Source organism: Caloenas nicobarica, chromosome 37 (genome assembly GCF_036013445.1).
Source record: "Caloenas nicobarica isolate bCalNic1 chromosome 37, bCalNic1.hap1, whole genome shotgun sequence".
Classification (NCBI taxonomy): domain Eukaryota; kingdom Metazoa; phylum Chordata; class Aves; order Columbiformes; family Columbidae; genus Caloenas; species Caloenas nicobarica.
Window position 1 is genome coordinate 1,580,043 of NC_088281.1, and position 14,089 is coordinate 1,594,131.

Consider the following 14,089-nt stretch of genomic DNA (forward strand, 5'->3'; position numbering starts at 1 on the left):
TCAGTCATCCTCCCCATCCTGACCACCTTTCATCTCTCTCTGCCTTGCTCGTCTCCCTGAGATCCCCAGGCAGAGCCCTCAGCCCTGCTGCGCTTTGCAGAGGAGCTGCTCCTGGGCAGAGCTGTCTCTCTGCAGCACTGCCGCTTGCCATGAGCTCCCTCTGTCCCAGGAGCCCAGCCCAGCTCAGCAGCACAGGAGCAGCCCAAGGCACTTTAATGAACCGTGTGGTGGGTTTGGTGTTGAGGCTATGAAAAACAGACCCTGGAGGAAGTTGAATAAAACCTCTCAAGAAGTCCAAGTCAGATTCAAACTCCAAAGTTTCTTGTAATGTTAATGGGTCCCACTGAGGAACACTATTGAGGAACTGACCCCAGGGTCTGGTTAGAGAAGAAAACTGGAGGCAGAGATGAAGGTCAGGACAAGCAAGGTGAAGGTCTCTCTGATGCTGAGTAAACCTGGATGTGTTTCATTAACCAAAGGGCCAAGCCCTGACCCCCAGCCCTGGGAAGGCAGATCCTGTCCCTCCCACGTTGCCCAGGGCCCTTCCTGGGACAGTGTGATGTGGGGCTGTGCAAGGCCAAGGGCAGGACTATGGTCCCACACCTCCCAGGTTCCTGGCTGGGGACAAGGAGGCCATGAGGCCCCTGTGCTGTAAGGACAAGGTGTCTCCTCACAGGCATCAGAGCTGGAGACAACAGCCATAGCCAAGGGGAGAAGGAGCTCACGTCTGTTGGGGGCTTTCAGCCTCTTTACATCCCTTGATCATCTCCACGACAGCCTGTCCTATGCTGTGGCATCCCCTGCACCTCTTGCCCTGCAGGCTGGAGACATCCCCCCTGCTGCCCCACCTTGCTCTTGTCTGAGCATCTTCCTTCCTTTGCTGATCTCTCTCCATCCTCCCCAGCTGTTCCTTGAAGCACAAAGCCTTGGGCTGATGCAGACTCCCTCTGGGTGACCTGCTCCACCACAGCACTGCCCTTCCACTCACATTCCTTCCTGCTCATGTCCAGCCTGGACCTCCCCAGCTGCACTGTGTGCCATTATTTCTTTCTCATGCTCTTTCCCACTATGAAGAAAACCTCCACCATCTCTGAAACCACCCTTCCGGCACTCTCAGGCTACTCCTACACTGCTGCAGCCTCCCCAGCGCTGCTGGGCCAGAGCAGCCCAGGTCCCTCAGCATCCCACACCATGTGCACAAGGTCCTGACCCCTGCCTTGGCACAGCCCTGCACTCTCCAGTTCCTCCCTGCTTCTCCAAACTGGGAGCCGCACACTGGCACACACCCGTGTGTGTGGGGTCACACCAGTGCTGAACCGAATGGGATGAGAACTCCAGGTGTCTGGGTGCCCACGCTCCTCCTCATGCAGCCCCGTGTGCAGCTGCCTTGTTCATGGTGAGCGTGCAGCACGGGCTTGTGTGGTGGCCCTTGTAGTGCCCAGGCCCTTCTCCTCAGGGTCCCTGCTCAGCGTGTCAGGTCCTGCTCTGTCCTGATGGATGGGGTTATTCTCCTGACCCGATACAGAATTAGCCATTTCTCCTTGTACAACTTCAGAGCTCTTTGATGGGTGAATTCCAAAGTTTCTCAAGCACAATTAGCTCAGCTGTTAATCTCTGCATGCAGATGGTTTAACCTGATAAAGGTGTCTCTCCCAAGTAAACAGCAGGAGGAGTTACAGGACACTACAAATAGCCCCTCCTGGAGAAACTGTGGCATCTTGGGGGTCTGGTACTCATAATGCCAGAGCTCTGGACTTAGAGGGGAAATTTCCCTTCATGTGGGAGAACATCAGGAAGGTGTGGAGCTCTGTCTGGGGACAGACAATGTCAGCTGGAGGTTGAGGACTCAGCGTGAGAGGGCAGAACCACATGGGCAATGTTGTGGTGACTGGACATCAGCTACTGACTCACTGATGAGGAAGAGGAATTAGATGAGGCCTCTTTCAGACAAAGGAAAGAAGCCTCATGTTTCCAGGGCCGTGTCCTCATGGCAAACCTAAGATATCCCAATAGCTGCAAGGTACCAGCCATGCAGGAGGGTTTTGGAGCTCATGGACAACATCTTCCTGACACGGGTGACTGAGGAGTCAGTGAGGTGAGGTGCCCTGTGGGACTTCACACTTACAAACCAGAAACGGTTGGTCAGGGATGTAACAGTCAGGGGTGGGAAAGTGGAGTTGAGGCTCCTGGAAGATGCTAACAAGGCAAAGAGCAGGATTTCAGGAGGGCAGGCTTTGGCCTGCTGAGGGACCTGCTTGGGTCCTATGGGATATGACCTTGGTGTTTGCAGTGTTTTTTCTCTCACTTTTCCTCCCTTCTCTCTCCTACCTGCTGTTGTGCAGCATTTTTTACCCTTTCTCAAATACAATATCACAGAGGTGCTGCCAGCATCCCTGAGTGGCTCAGATTTGGCAAGGAGTGGGTCCATCTTGGAGCCAGCTCATATCGGCTCTGTCTGACATCAAACTCCTGTTGTCTTCTCAGAGAGGTGACAACTGTGGCACACCCACACTCACCCCCTGTTCGAAGACTTTGCCATGTAAACCCAATACAGGGTGATAAAGTGTTGGATGTTACAAACTTCTTGATCATGGAGAAGAAATGGAAAAGATCTTCTGTTAGTAACCTGAGGAAGTCACAAGTCAATGAGCAGGTTCCTATGGGGAACTGTCATTGCCCTGACATTCACTGGCCAGGCAAAGCGGCAGGTGCCAACACTCCAGAGGATCTTGGGACAACTTCTTAACGTGGCTGCCTGGTGGGCCAACAAGGGTGATGCTCACCTGGATCTGGAACTGGGACACAAAGAAGAGCTGGTGAGGGATGTGAACATCAGTGTCCACCTTGGCTGTGGTGACCAGGCAACAGTGGGATTCCAGGCACCAGAGGGGAGGGAGGAAGGCCAGCAGCAGAGCACAGGCTGGTGGGCTCCAGAGGAGAAGACACGGACATACTGGGGGATGGCAGCCAATAAAGGTGGTGACATGGAAGTAGGTCTGAAGCGTGAAGGAGCTCAGGAAATCTGACAAGTCTTACAGGACAGCCTGCTCCAGGCACAAGAATGATCTCTCCAAGTACCTATGAAAAGAAGACTTTACATCATGAGGCTGCTTGTCTGAACTGACAGAGCTCCAGGGCAAAAAGGCAGCACATGGGAGGTGGAAGCAGGTCAAGCTGTAAAGGAGGAATTTAGAATCCTTGTCCATGGATGTGGGGATGATGCCAAAGCTGCCCTGGACTTGATACCTGCAGGGGAGGCTGAGGGCAGCAAGATGAGCTGACATTGCTTCCTTACAGTAAAATTATAGACAGGGCAAACGTGGGCCTGCTGCTGAACTTCATAAGAGTAGTATCAGACAGGACTGATGTACTTCATGGCTTCTTTGCCTCCATCTTCACCAGCAAGGTCTCCTGGGACTTTGTTCCTGAAGGCAGGAGTCTGGAGAACAGCCAGGAGTGGATGGGGGTCCAGTCAGGAGTTACCTGAGCAAACTCAGACACCATTACAGAAAAGGAGATGGGTCACTTGACCAGCTCCCTGAACACAAGTATGGCTGTGCTGTGGCACCTGAGATTCCCAGGAGCACCCACCTCTTGGTCCAGAGTTGTGTGATTCCTCTTGAGGTGTCCTGGTCTGTCTCCTCACTCAAGTGGTGCGTCAGGCACCCACTTGTCTGACACATTCAGTCTTCATCAGGAGATTCTCTAGATCAATATTTATTGGAGATGGTTGATACCAACTGTTCTGGAAATGAGGGCATTGGGAGGGGGACAGAAATATAAGAAATTTGGCTTTATGACTACTTATTAAGGAAATGCTCACTGTTTGGCTACAGTTCTGAAATCTCTCTAATCATCCACACCAGACCTGAAGCCTTTAGGCAAGTGCTGCAGAAAGCCTTGGCTTGTAAGAGCATTTTGGCTGTTAATGAGCCCTCTGCTGCCATGATCCTGAACTGCAGCTACTGAAAGAATGAACAAACTCCTAATGAAGTGAAAGGCAGAAGCAAACCCCAAGTTTCTGAGGGTGTTTGGGACCCCACGAGGGGCCATCGCTGACACAAGCAGTCCCTGTCCCTGGAGGCTGCTGAAGGAAAAGCCTGGAGACAATGGTCAGAGGTGGTAAAGGCGATGTGGAGGTGGCTCTGGTGCCCTGTCAGCCCTTCATGGTTGTTTAGCATCAGAATGGCCAAGCCCTGACCCCCAGGGCCTGGCAAAGGAGACCCTTTCAGTCAAATGTTTCTCAAGGCTCTGCCTGTGGTCACTGGGAGGGTATTTGTGGTTTGGGTGTGGGTTTGGTGCCAAGTGCTGTTACTTTTACCACAAGGCTCTAGTTTTCTGAGGGTTTGGCAATGCCTATGAGGTTCCCCAAGCCCATGCAGCTTCTTTTATAGACCTGCAATGGTCACCAATCACCTGAGCTGTCCCAGTCCCAAACTTGGTTGAATCCTCAATTTGGATCCATGCCCCAGCACTGAAAGCACACGTTCCTTCTTCTGCTGCCCTAAAATAAAAAAGAAAAATCAATCTATTCCACATTAGCATGATCAACCAATGGTCTTTAGGTCTTCTTCTTTAACACGTTTACTACTACACATAGACCCGTGTCTTCCTGTACTCCCATGTGTCTCTCAGACCTTTCACTCTTGTCCTCCAGTAATGGGCCAACACTCCAGGAGGTTGGTGCTTCCTCCGGGCTCATGGATGATTCCTGAGGACCATCCAAGCATGGGCAGTGCAAGAGAGGAGCAGAGCAAGGTCAGCTCATGGGCCATGCCTGAGCACAGCCACCCCAGCAGCAGCCATTCCCATCTCCCAGGCACAGCCATGCCCACAGCATGCAAATGTCACTGCCATATATGACTAGTCCAAGAGAAGCCTGCCTTCTTTCCAGGATCCCCCAAAGCCTTTCTCCTATTCCTCCTCCACCCGCAGACATCAGCCACATCCCACTTGCAGGCTCAGACATGGTTGTAAGGATTTGCTGAATTCATCAGCCACCACCCTTCTCTACCTCACATCCCCTGACCCTCCCACACCACACATGGCCGCTCACTGCTGCTCAGGGCCTCTCACTCTTCAGAAGAGGCCTTGAGCTTCTTGGTTCTTCCTGGTGCTTATTATCATCTTCCTCCCTCCCTCCAGAGCTCATGATGAGGTTTCTTGTCCATAACAGCACCTTTATGACCATGTTTTACTAAATGGGTGTCTTTTTGTGAGCATTTGTGCAGAAAGAGTAGTCTCAGGAAAAAAACAAATATATAAAAACTGATGCCGAGTGAAATGCCATGAAGACCTGAGGAGTTACTCCCATTGCTGTGTCTCTCCTGGAAGGAGTCTGTCCCAAGAAGGGGATCCAGCTTCTGCCACTCTCTGGAGAGGCACATGAGCAGTGTCCGTGCACCTGGGGAGGAAAAGGGTGATTTTTGCCAGACCACCCTTCATCTGAACCACTTAGATATGTACTTATGGATGGGGTGTCATGCCTTATACTGCAAATACCTATTGGATTGGCCCTGCCAGTGGGGCTACCACAGATGCAGACTGCTGTGTTACAGATATTTATCATTTTTAATACTGACACTATTAGAGAAATTACACAAACACTTGAATGATTCTTGATGCATTCTAACATGATTATCCACAGAAGCCCCAGCAGCTTTGCATCTCAGGAAATGGGATGCCAGAGGGCAAGGGCAGGATGGCTTGGGCTCTGTCCTGGCATCTGGAAACTGAAGTGTGCGCCCATCTCCCAACACCCGCCCTGCCCAGTGAACGGTGTGAGAAACTCTGCCAATGAGCTCTGAAGTCACAGTCATGACAGGTATCTTATGTCTAACTGCAGACAGTGTTGTCCTGCCAGCTCAGGATTGGAGCTTCCATCCCTGAAGGTATTGAAAAGATGTGTAGACATGGCGCTTAGGGATATGGTGTAATGGGTGGGCATGGCAGTGTCGTATTTACATTTGGACTTTATGACCTTAAGGGTCCTTTCCAACCTAAATTATGATCTGAGATAAACCACTTCAATTCCCATCACCTCCAGCTTCCCCCGAGGTCGGCTGTTGTGTGACACCACTCTCCTGGCTCTCCAAGCAGGTTGGACACCGGTTTGGTGCCTGCACTGGCAATTTTCCCTTCCTGGGCTAAAAGATCTTCGATGAGAGACAGTTGTAGAGATTTGGGTGGCAGAGGTCTGAACTCTTCCTTTCAAAGTCTTAGCAGGCTCAGTTTTTGAGCCATTGAAAAATAGAGACAATCTCAAGGATGTTTTTGAAAAGTGGTACTATCACTAATAAGAATAACAGGGAATTCCTTATTCTTGATGATGATGATGATGATGAACTAAAGCTTTTTAATTTCATTCCCAACAGTCATTCTTGCTTCTCAAAGGAGCTGCTACGTCTCAGTAGCTGACCTCTTGCATGGAGTTCTTTTTAAGAGCTTTTTCTCTCAATTCTACTAGTTTTATCATTTAAAAAGTACATCCTAGGGGAGAATTGCCCTGAATCACCGCTCTTTCATGCTTTTTCCCCTTTTTTTCTGGTGTGAGGGGAGGTGACATAGGGCAGTTTTATTTCTTTTTTGACCAAAGAATGACAAGGAACGGATCTCAGGTCAGTGCAAAGGCAGAAAGGCATCCAGAATGTTTATGTGGTGTGCACTGACACACACTGTCACCTGCATTTCCAGTCTCTCAAGTCCAAACAGTGCAGCAGAGTCTGGAGTTCTGAGCTCCCTTCATCTGCCCTGCGTGACACATGTAAAATGAAACTACCCCAGCCAAAAGTTGGTTTTGATTCTCTTCACAGCCTGAAGCACCACATGGGTCAGGACACAAGCCAGGATACCCAATGAGGACTCACATGCTCTGCACTTAAAGTTCAGGTGTTCCCGAGAATCTCAGCAGACAAGTCATGCCGATTCCTGGGTGCAAGGAGCTGGGCAAGAGCCTCGTCTCCATTTCTGTAACGATGGCTTTGCTGCCTGGCTGATGTGCAGACTCTGTACACGGATGCTGACACCTGTTGAGCAACCTGCTCTGTAAGGATGAACAAGGTGGGCATGAGGACAGCAGAACAGAAGAACCTGGATGGGGGCAAATGAAAAGGGATGCACAAGATGTGGTCAGGGCTGTTTGGGGGCACTTGTAAAGCAGCCCTGCACCTCATGTGAATTATTCCTGTGGCCAGGGAGAACTTGAAAGCTGTCCCTAAATTGAAAACATGAAGGGAATGAATGGACAGCATCATTCAGGCTGGTTGGGACCTCGGGAGGTGTCCTGACCAACCTCCTGCTCAAAGCAGGGTCGGACCAGATTACTCAGTGCTTTATCCAAACACATCTTGGACACTTTCTGGGGTAGAGTGGATGCGCACCCCTGGGAAACAGCTTCCAGGGCTTGACTGTCCTCAGGATTGGAAAGTTTCTCCCTTTCTATAGCAGCTTTCCAAGCCCAACCATCCAGAATGGTTTTTACCCATCTACTTACACACTGACACAAACCATAATATCCTACCTTGGACACAAGAATATTGTGGGGGATGATGCTGAATGCCTTGCTGACTTCCAGGTAACAGACCACCACTGCTCTCCCCACGTCCAGCAACCCTGTCCTTTCCTCACAGAAAGCAAAGAGGATGGACAGGCACAACCTGCCCTGGGTAAAACCTGTCACCTTCTCTTCCAGACACCCAGAATTGAGGTCCCAGTGGACATGTTCTGGGGCACAGCCCTTAGTTCCCCCGCTCACCCATTGGCCATTTTTGAAAAGTGCACACAATGTGTGAGAGCTGCCAGTGGTCAGGGAGTCCCCCCAGTCTCCATGAGCTTTCCAAGAAGGTGGAGAGTGGCCTCACTGTGACATGGTCCTGCTGTCTCAGCTCCTGGGATGCTGCCCCTCCTGTCCCATAGACTGGAAAGGATTGTGTTGGTTCCAGTGACCCCTGACTTGATCCCCATCCACTGCTGGTTGTTCTGCCTCCAGTGACAGAGGCCTGAGACACCTTGCTGGTGAAGATGGAGGACCAGAGACACAGAGAATATCACTTCTTTCCATTATTAAATCAATGAGTGGCCACAAGGTGTCTTTGTTTCTCCTTTCCTGAACTAGGAACAGCTCATTATGGGGCCCTTGAATTGCCTTACAGGTCTAGACTGAGTTTTCTCTGGACTGTTGCTGTGCTTGGAGGCTGCTGTCCTTGCAGACCAGATGAACTAACTTCTGCCACCCTGCCTTGGCAGTTTATTCCATCCGTGTCACAGCTCTGTCTGCAACACTGACAGCTCCAGCTCAGCCAGTCAGGTCCCTGGCTGAGGACATTGCCTCACATCTGGGCTGAACCACCCCAGCTGTGGCACCAGGAAACCTCTGAGTCGCCCCATGGAAACCTGGTACCAAGTGTCCAAGAGCCCATGTGTGCAAAGGCTTTGCTTCAGAGCACAAACGTGACGTGGCCAAAAGATTGCTGGATATCTCCCTAGACCTATGAGTATAAAACCAAAATATAATGCCTAAATTCATTCAGGTGAACATATTCCTTCTCCATTTTTTAGAAATTAGATCCTTTCCTGTAACGTTCTTTTTGTCCTGCCTAATGATGAGAGAAGAAAAGATGATCCTCATACCAATTTACTTTTTAATACAAAGAACACAATGCTGGCAAGAAGTGTCTCTGCTGAAGAGAGAGAATCAACATCACTGATTACTTGAGGTTGTTTCAAAGGATGTGCCCCTGGAGCCCCAGGGACAGCTGGAGGGAGCCCAGAGGGGACAGAGGAAGGGACATCGTGGGCTGCTCCTGTGCTGCTGAGCTGGGCTGGGCTCCTGGGACAGAGGGAGCTCATGGCAAGCGGCAGCGCTGCAGAGAGACAGCTCTGCCCAGGAGCAGCTCCTCTGCAAAGCGCAGCAGGGCTGAGGGCTCTGCCTGGGGATCTCAGGGAGACGAGCAAAGCAGAGAGAGATTAAAGGTGGTCAGGTTGGGGAGGATGACTGAGAGCTCACTGGAGGAGAAATCTTTGCAGCCCTTGCCATGGTAAGTCTCTGGGTGCAGGGCAATGCAGCTGTAGCTCCTGGAGGCATCTCCTCAAGTTAGCACAGGCACAGCTTGAGGGATCTGTGAGGAGGGGGCTCTTGGCAGGCAATGTTGAACAGCTGTGAAGCCGGGGGAGCACCCAGGGGTGCCCAGGGCTGTCCTGCAGAGCAGGGTCCCTGCACCCCAGGGCCGTGCTGGGTCAGGGACTCTGCCACCTGCCAGGGTCAGCGCTCAGCCTGCCCGGGGAGATCCCCACGGGGCTGTGGGGGGAAGCTGTGCGGGGAAGGAGGGACCCCTATCAGGGCAGGAAAGGTGCTTGTGCTGTGGAGAGGCTGCTGTGTGGGTCAGGGCTCCTCACAGCTAAAGATCACCCCCAGGATTTTTCCAAGTGGATGCCTCAAGCAGAAGATGAATGCAAGGATTAGCAGACAGATAGGGAGCTTTCCTGAGCCTGCCTTTTCAGTTTCCTATCCCAAGGGTTGGGGGGTGCAGGAAAGGAAAAAATGAAAATGAGCTCTCATGCTTAAACAAGTCACTGAGACTCCTGAACTGCAACTCCGATTAATCATTACATCTGCCAGAAGCCTCATAACATCCCTTCAGCTGCTGCTCTGCCTCTGCACAGCACCTGCATCACATTGGCTATACCCGTCAGTCTTACTCTGACCTGTCCTTTTCCCCAGTCTGCAAACAGGAAGATGCCCCCAGGCAGTGCCCTGTGAACAGGCAGGATCTGTAGGGCCAGGGTGAGGGCACAGAGGGTGGGATGGTCTCTGAGTGCTGACAGGGAAGAGACATGGACAGGAAAACTGTTCCCAGGGGAGAATGTCCAGGCAATAGGGAAATGATCAGAAATGAGAGGAAACTAAACCTGGAATTGTTCTGGGAGGGAGACCACAGAAAACTCCCTTTGATCCCCGCAGAGCAGATGCCTCCTATAAGCAGCCCCCTCGCCTCCCCTCCCACCCAGCAAAGCCTCTGCCCTCAGGGCCGGGGGCTCCAAGGCATGAAGCAGCTCCTGTGTAGCCAGAGCTCCAGTTCCCTCTGCAGAGCACAGGGGCTGAGAGCAGCTGCCCGGCAATGCTGGTGTGTGGGAGGTGGCTGCACAGCTGGGGAAGGGTGACGCTGTCTGAGTGCCCGGCTGCCTCTGCCCTGGCCTCTCTCACACCCACCCTCACCGCAGTTTCCTTCTTGCTCCACTGCTCTGGGTCACTGTTGGTGTGATCTGGTTCTTGCTGTCAGGCTCTCTGGGGATGGGAGTTTCAGCTGCAGAGTCACAGCCTGATCTTGTGGGTCCTTTCCTGCAGCTGTGTCCATGGGAACACGTGTCCCAGCTTTGCTCTGAGCTGTGGGGCTGTGGGCAATGCAGTGTGTGGGGCTGGGGAATGAGCTGAGTCTCCCTGAATCAGATGCCATCATTAGGGCACTTGGACGTATCCTTCAGGTGTCCTTCTGATCTGTGATCTTCCCTCCAGGATGTAAACCTGTCCTACAACTTCTTTGTGTTCTCTGAAAGCCCCATGGAGAAGCTCAGAGATGCTGTGACAGAGAAAATGCTGTTGGGTTTTTGAAATGAGCCGTGTGTATCCTGGGCAAACATGGGGTGCTGAGACATTAGGAAAGGGTGAGACATGGCATGGTTCCATCTGACAAAGCTGAACCCCAGGACTGGACCCTGCCCCCCGTTCCATGACCCCTGCTGCAGAGCAGGGCTGACTCCTGGGCAGCCAGCGGGCACAGGCCCTGCTCCTCACGGCACCTCCAGCCAGCACCACCCAGGGCTCAGCCACTGAGCCGAAGGAAGGTCTGCAAAAGGACAAGGGGTGTGGAGCAGGGGAGGGGGTATGAGAAATGGCTTTGCTTTTGCTCAGAGAAGTCTCCCCTGACTTATCACTGTCTTTTGCTCCTGTGACAGTGCCCCATGCTCATCAGCAAATGTCCAACAGCAGCTCCATCACCCAGTTCCTCCTCTTGGCATTCACAGACACACGGGAGCTGCAGCTCTTGCACTTCTGGCTCTTCCTGGGCATCTACCTGGCTGCCCTCCTGGGCAACGGCCTCATCATCACCACCATAGCCTGTGACCAGCACCTCCACACCCCCATGTACTTCTTCCTCCTCAACTCTCCCTCCTCGACCTGGGCTCCATCTCCATCACTGTCCCCAAATCCATGGCCAACTCTCTGTGGGATACCAGGGTCATTTCCTATGCAGGATGTGCTGCCCAAGTCTTCTTTTTAGCTTTCTTGTTTGGTGCAGAGTATTCTCTTCTCACCATCATGTCCTACGACCGCTACGTTGCCATCTGCAAACCCCTGCACTACGGGACCCTCCTGGGCAGCAGAGCTTGTGTCCACATGGCAGCAGCTGCCTGGGCCACTGGGTTTCTCGATGCTCTGCTGCACACGGCCAATACATTTTCACTGCCACTGTGCAAGGGCAATGCTCTGGACCAGTTCTTCTGTGAAATCCCCCAGATCCTCAAGCTCTCCTGCTCAGATGCCTACCTCAGGGAAGCTGGGCTTCTTGTGGTTAGTCTCTGTTTATCATTTGGGTGTTTTGTGTTCATTGTGCTGTCCTATGTGCAGATCTTGAGGGCCGTGCTGAGGATCCCCTCTGAGCAGGGACGGCACAAAGCCTTTGCCACGTGCCTCCCTCACCTGGCCGTGGTCTCCCTGTTCCTCAGCACTGGCATGTTTGCCTACCTGAAGCCCCCCTCCATCTCCTCCCCATCCCTGGACCTGGTGGTGTCTGTTCTACATGCATTGGTGCCTCCAGCAGTGAACCCCCTCATCTACAGCATGAGGAACCAGGAGCTCAAGGAGTCCATTAGGAAAGTGTTTTCATGGGCGTTTGTCAATACTGACCATCTTTCCATCACTGTCCACAAATGATTTCTAATTGTATCCCAATGCAGGCCTGTACCCTGTTTTATCCCTTTTACTTTGTTAGCATTACCACTATTGTTATTTATGGTTATTATGTTGGTACATAACTGTTCATGTTTAGCTCACTATCCTGAATAATGAACCCATTATAAATAGTTTTAAAACACCTGAAAGCTGTATAAATGTTTTTCTAACACTGTGTCAGAGCTTAGTCTCCCATAGCATCTCTGTGACAAAATGACATCTCCAGAGTGCAGTTCCTCAAGATTTGGTTGTTCTTCCAAAGCTGTTTTCAACAACAGGCCCAGGAATTTCCCTCAAAAGGGCCTGAGGAAAAAGCTCGATATCACCTTGGAAGCTGATTCACAACAGAGTTGTGATTTAAGACACAACCCTTGCTGTCTGTTGACAGTGGAGATGGGGAGTGGTCATGAGATACAGCCTCACTGGGCTGTCCCAGTGCATGATGGGGCAGAGGACAATCCTCCAGGAGAGGAATCTGGAGCTGCCCGAGAGCCCATGAGATACACACGGACCGGCTGTGCCTGAGATGGGCAGTGACAGGACCCCACAGAGTGAGACATGGCCCACGGCGGAGTCATCCAAGGGAAAGCACTAAACGCAGGTATATGCAGGGAAACAAAGATGGGCACAGACAATCTGACACAGACCAACTCCAACAGGCAACAGCACCCTCACAGCCACCACACCAACAGCAGCACTTACACAACCATGAGCAACACAACTGACCCTGTCCTGTTGCCCCTCTCAGACTGCTCTGGTGTGAAAGTTGCACGAGTGGTCTGTACATCCTGGGTAGAACCTACCTGCAGTTTCACACACCCCTGTGGTCCCTCCAGTGTGGACCTGGGGTTTGGGTCAGCCCAGACTCAGAGATATTACCCACTTGGACATTCCAACCCTGGGGTTCTCCAGATCCTGGTGTCCTCCTCCTCCTTGCTAGCCTCACTTAGAATTGACCAAGAAGGTGTGTACGTGCCATCACACCCAAATGCACACACAATAGTGAGCCCACTCACACAGCAAAGAGCCAGGAGCAGAGTTTAATTAGTTTTGTAGTTTAACCCTGACAAGCAGCTCAGCACCACATAGTCTGTCACTCACTGCCCCACAGCAGGACGAGGCGGAGGATCGGAAACACAAAAGAAAACTCGTGGGTTGAGATAAAGACGGTTTTACAGGCAAAGCAAAATCTATGTATGTAATCAAAGAAAACTAAGGAATTCATTCACTGCATCATCGGCAGGAGGGTTTTCAGCCATCTTCAGAAAAACCGGGCTCCATCACATACAATGGTTACTTGGGCAGACAAACGCCATCACGCCGAATCTCCTCCCCTCCCTTCTTCTCCCAGATTTTATTGTTGACCATGCTATCCTATGTTGTGGAACATCCCTTTGGTCAGTTTGGTTCAGCTGTCCCAGCCATGTCCCGTCCCAATTTCTTGCGCACCCCAGCCCCCATGCTGGTGGGGTTGGTGTGAGAAGTGGAAATCCCCTTGATACTGTGCAAGCACTGCTCAGCAATGACTGAAACATTGGGGTGGGACCAACACTGTTTCCATCACAAATGTAAAATGGACTCATACAAATTGCTATGAAGATAAGTAACTCTATCCCAACTGAAACCAGTCTAATAAGCAGGACAGACCATGGTGCTCAGGCAGGGGGTTTGGCCAGACCAGCACTGACCAGCCACCTCCCCACGGGCAGCTGGTCCCTTGAACCCCGCTCCTCCCCACTCTTCCACAGGCTGCTTCTTCCACGATCCAAATTTCTCTGCCCCGATCTCCTCACAATTCATAACCATCATCAGTTACTTTTTCCCCAGTGGGCTCAGGTTTTCTCCATTTGCACTCAAATTTGATAGTTTGGATTCCATTGCCTTGGTCCTCTGGGACTTCAGTGGCATCACTGGTGGCTCCTCCAGGCACTGATGGCCTTGCAAGACTTGACTGCCCAGACAGTCCCCAGTGCTCCCCTCTGGGCAGTCTGGCCAACCTGGTCACATCTGCAGCCACCTGTGAGGCCCAGCTGGCACACACGGAGCTGCCCATACTGCTGGTCCCTTCTCACATCCCTCAGCTTCTCATGCATGTCCCACAGTTTCCCGTGGCACGTACAGGTGGTTTCAGCCCAGGGCAGG

General features: G+C 51.9%; 1 pseudogene; it reads left to right on the forward strand.

The window, feature by feature from the left end:
• Positions 1–10,988: 10,988 nt before the first annotated feature.
• On the forward strand, positions 10,989–11,929 carry LOC136001063 (olfactory receptor 14J1-like; annotated as a pseudogene).
• Positions 11,930–14,089: the final 2,160 nt, after the last annotated feature.